Here is a 4838-nt window from a genome sequence, read left to right as displayed (position 1 = left end):
ACATGCAGGAAATATCCAAGATAACTAGAATAGTGGCAATACCATGTGTTTTGGATAAAACCTTCCACGGCCCCACCCCCTCTAATGGACTCGATGCATTGCTTAGGATAAAACTGGCTTTTGCACAATCACCTTCCCCAGGAGGCAGAGGCTGGGGGTTCTCGGGTCATCGGGTGAAAAGCATTGCTGCCCTAGGGAAACGGATGGACCTGAGCAGAATTCTGCTCATGAAAACACAGGTGCATTTGCCTCTCTGAGTCTGGATTTGGGTACCCATATCCTTTCACCCTGGAACACAAAGGCCAGGAAGTGTCTGAATTCCGGTTTGAGGTCACATGGCAGGGTCTGAGGACAGAGGAGAGGTCCTGGAAGGTTCTTCAGGAGCCCACAAAGCATCCCAAGGGAGTTCAAGATACATCAAGAAGCCAAAGCTAACGTGAGAGCCCATGAGACCACATGTGAGCTGGACGCCCTGGCAGTGCGGGCACCTCCCCAGGGCGAGCGACCCTGCCTCCGCTCTGAATGAAGGGCAAGGTATCCAGAGGGAAGAAGCAGAAAAGGGAGGGAGGAACAGGGGCACTTTGGGGCAGGTGACTCTGAGAAAAGGAAAAAAAGGGCAAGTTTTGGCCTGGTATTCACACAGAAAGGTGACTCCCACACCTGGGGGAGTGGAAGGAAGAAAGGGAGCATCTCAGAAAAGAGCAGAGCTTCCTAGGAAGCACCCCCCATCTCTCAGCTCCTAAAGATTGGCAGAGGGTTGGGGGGGTGCCAAAATCACCACAAAAGGCCCAGCTGGAAGCCAGCCAAGACAGTCGGTGCCCACCAGACTGTTTGGATTCCCCCTGCACTCTTTGGGTCGCTGGCAGAAAAGATTCCATGGAAAGGGCACAAACAAGATTTTAAGTCCTGCTACCTACTGCCTGTACAACCTTGATCAGGCTCATGACTTCCCAGGGCTTCCATCCTCGCCTCTGCTGGGTGGAGCCAACACTAACTTATCTCTCCAGGCTGCCAGGCGGAGTAAATGCCACAGGGCACGTAGGAGCACTTGGCACATTGTAAAGCTCTGTGTCCAAGCTGTTGATTGCTGTTGTGACTCAGGCAGAGAGCAGCAGGAAGGCTAAGGGGCCAGGGAGAGGCTGCAGGCAAAGGTTCATATGAGGAGACACTGGTTTTTCCAATGACACTAGACCCAGATTTTCCGATCTAAACAACCAGCTTCAGTTGTGATTTCCCATGTTGGAAAGTTTCTGGAAAATGATCCATGATAGAAATGGGTTTGGGAATGGTCCACCTGGACACAGTGGACCTTACTTGGCTTGGAGCATTCCCCTTGGGAATGCCAGAACCAATTCGTGGCCTAGGAGAACAAAGGGCGTCGTTCTACCCACTGACCCTTGCTCCTGACCCTCTTTGGTGACCACAATCCCAGCCTTAACCAATCAGGAGCATGAGCCACGCCCGGAAGCAACCCTTAAATGGCCCTCTAGGCCCAAGTGAGGTTGATGGCACCAGCTCCCTTGGGAATCTAGGGATTACGCAAACTGAGATGAAACCAGATTTGCTTCCATTTTTGCTGTTGGGAAGAGTGAAATTCACTCCACTCATCCCAGGTCCAAAGCCTTAGTTTGGTACCATGTTGCAAGGAATGTGGATGGAGGTGAGACGGAGACTGGTAGGGAAAGCAAGAAATGCCTCAGTCCCTGGTGCCCAGCTTACCCAGTAACTGCCAAGTGTGGGGAGGGATTGGCTCGGAGAATTCTGTTCCGCGGACCCAGGAAGGACCAGGGCAGGACCACTGGAGGAGCAAGGAGTTGCTGGCCCCTCGCAGGTGGCACACCAGCTGGGCATGCCGGGGAAAGGAAAAGGCAGACCGAGGCTGGGCTAGGACCCCCACCATCCCTGGTTCCCCAGGAGGACAGCAGGAGGCCTGCTGGGCAGAACACCACCCACTGCCTCCCCAGCTGGCTACCCTTCTCTATATCTGGTTTCACTCTCTCCGCCTTATTTGGCCACATTGATTCTCTTTGGCCCTGACATGATTTTTCCAGCTCTTCATCTGGCTCTACATGGCACCAGCAGAAGAGGCAGCCTCAGTGGCAGAAGGCTGGGTGTGTGGTGGGGGGATGAGGGCAGAGGTGGGCGGTGGAGTGGGGGTAGAAGGAGGACCCAGGCAATCCCGGTTGCTTCTCCAAACACTCTCAGGAACGTTCAAGAGCTAATAAGAGCTGCAAAAGGCTGGAGCCTAGTGCCTGCCTGCGCCATCTTCATAATTCCCCAAGGTGTTTGAGAGATGCAGAGGCAAACTGTCCATTACAGAAGAGGCTTAACCTGAGAAGGGGGAACCCGGTCTTCCTTCCCTATTCCATAGGCCCAGCTAGGACCCCAGCCCAAGCGCCATGGAAAGTGTGTGCAGAATACGGAGGCACAAACTCCGCCCAGAAGACTTTGGGGTGTGGTGTTTCATGGCCCCAGGGTGGAGACGTGGTGCCGGCAGCCACTTTTTTCTGTTTGCCAAAGAGCTTTCTCCCTGGGGATTAACAGGGCCTTCCTGCCACCCCATCTGGCTGGTACAGGAGCCAGAACACCACCCCTGGCTGCCAGCCAGCCTGTGTCAGGGGAGCCAGGTCTCTCTCAGAGACTTACAGGCGCGGTTCTGGGGCCTTAGGGCAGGAAGAGGGAGTCCTTGGCCACCCAGCTGGGAAGTCCAGACCCTGGAATTCGGCCAGTCCCCACCCCTGTCCTGTGGCTGAGGGTGGACAGGGAGTCAGGGGGGTCTCTTGTTGGTTTGCCTTCTTCCTCTCGCTCTCTCTCCTGAAGACAGGAAATATAGAACCAATCAGTAACTTGGAAGACTGAGGACAGGAGAGCAGGAGGGAGCGGGCTTCAGTCTTGGTAAGATGTGATCACCCATTGGAAAGGCCAAGCCTAACTAAGGGTGGACATGCTCTTGGGCAGGGTAGGAATGGGCCTAAGAACCCACTGTCTCCTCCTCATACCACTGCCCCGCCTTCTTATACACCTTCTCTCAGGGACCCTCGAGACTCCGTAGCCAGGAACCCTCCCCAACCCCATGAAGGGAAAGAGGGCCCACTGGCCTGGGGAGTAATTAGCAGTTCCACCCGGCTTGCGGGCTGGATCAGTGACAGAGCCGCACATCAGACAAGGCAGGGCCTGTGTCCTGGAAGGCAGCTCTCCACAACCAGCAGCACCCACAGAACGGGACCACACCAAATGGCCCCTAATTCTCATCTCAGGCTCTGTGGCCCCCCAGATGGCTGTAGCCTGCACTTGTGTCTCTGCTCACCCTTCCTTGCACTGTGCTGAGTAAACAAACACAGCACTCAGGCAGCCCTCTCCTGGCAAACACATCTGACTTAGCAACCGCTCCCAGAATAAATAAACACCGCACTCTTACACACACTCAGACACACTCGCTCGTGCTCTTTCCTGGAACTGGGGACTGTTCCCTGTCCCACGTGCAGCCCCTGTCAGGCCCCAGCCTCAAACAGGCTACATCAGGGTAGTGCCTGGGACTGCCACCTTTTGCCCTGGTGTGGGAACGAGCTGGGGCCTCAGGTGCACAGAGACCTGGACCCAGGCTTGGGGCTTCCTCGGGCAGCCCACGAGTCCCGGGGCGGGTGGGGGGTGCTCTGTTAGGAACCTCACCCTCAGGGGACCACTGGAATGAAACTCTAGACACTCGGAACATTACAGCAGCAAAGGAACCTTCAACACGATCCAGTCACCGGGTCAACCAGCCAAACCTCAGGCAAGAAGGGGGTGACCAAATCCCAAGGATAGGCCTCGCAAAGCCAGGATCAGAACTCAGAGCTCAAACCCTTTCCACTTCCCCACAGAGGCCCCTTCCCCCATCCTATGGATTCTTTTCGCAGTTGTGTCCCTTTGGGGCCGGGACACTTTAAGGGTGAAAACACCACCCAGATGGCAGATTCTGAGTGGACAGTTGGGTAGTAGATCCTCCTGGCTGAATTTCCACTTAGTCCTGGAAGGACTTTCTCAGCAAGGCCCTGTGAGCCTGTACCCTTCCCTGGGAGCTTCCCAGGAGGTGTCCTTGCCCTCTCCTTGGGAATGGTGGCATCTTGAGACTGCCAGCCCTACAATAAGTACCAGGTATCCCCATCAAGAGGTCAGATGAAAATGTCAGTTACCTGGAGGCCTGTATTAAATCTAGGGGAACATTATAGGAAAAATCATCTTAGGCAAAAGAGGCTGGAACTGACCCCCAGGAATTTGTGTTTAATACATAGGAAAATAAGGGGCACCGAGGCAGGAGTGGTGGTAGCATCCGCTCCTGCCTTGGGAGAAAACTATAGACCAAGACAGGCCTGGCGTCTGGCAGAGTGGATCAAGGTCATCCTGGCCATGGTGAAATCCCATCTCTACTAAAATACAACAAATTAGTGGGGCATGGTGGCATGTGCCTGTACTCCCAGCTACTCAGGAGGCTGAGGCAGGGAAATCTCTTGAACCCAGGAGACGGAGGCTGCAGTGAGCCGAGATCACACCATTGCACTCCAGCCTGGGCGACAAAGCAAGACTCCGTCTCCAAAAAAAAAAAATAAAAGTTTATTGAGTGCCTATTATATGCCAAGCCCTAGGCTTTGTACAGGAGATTCAAAGATGAAAAGGTGTAGACCCTGCTTTCAACAGGCTGCAGTGAGCCAAGATTGCGCCACTGTACTCCAGCCTGGTGACAAAGCAAGACTCTGCCTAAAAAAAAGAACAAGGGCCGGGCGTGGTGGCTCAAGCCTGTAATCCCAGCACTTTGGGAGGCCGAGGCGGGTGGATCACGAGGTCAAGAGATCGAGACCATC

General features: G+C 54.5%; 1 long non-coding RNA gene across 1 annotated transcript in view; it reads left to right on the top strand.

The window, feature by feature from the left end:
- Positions 1-2707: 2707 nt before the first annotated feature.
- LOC119470190 overlaps positions 2708-4838 on the top strand; it is an 8508-nt gene continuing 6377 nt past the window's right edge. Inside the window, exon 1 of the long non-coding RNA XR_005199067.1 lies at positions 2708-2895. This is a non-coding gene — a long non-coding RNA (uncharacterized LOC119470190). The remainder of the gene's footprint in view (positions 2896-4838) is intronic.

This window comes from Cebus imitator, unplaced genomic scaffold (genome assembly GCF_001604975.1).
Source record: "Cebus imitator isolate Cc_AM_T3 unplaced genomic scaffold, Cebus_imitator-1.0 Scaffold0, whole genome shotgun sequence".
Lineage (NCBI taxonomy): Eukaryota > Metazoa > Chordata > Mammalia > Primates > Cebidae > Cebus > Cebus imitator.
Note: the sequence above shows the minus strand (reverse complement) of the source record. Positions and strands in the feature narration are given on the sequence as shown.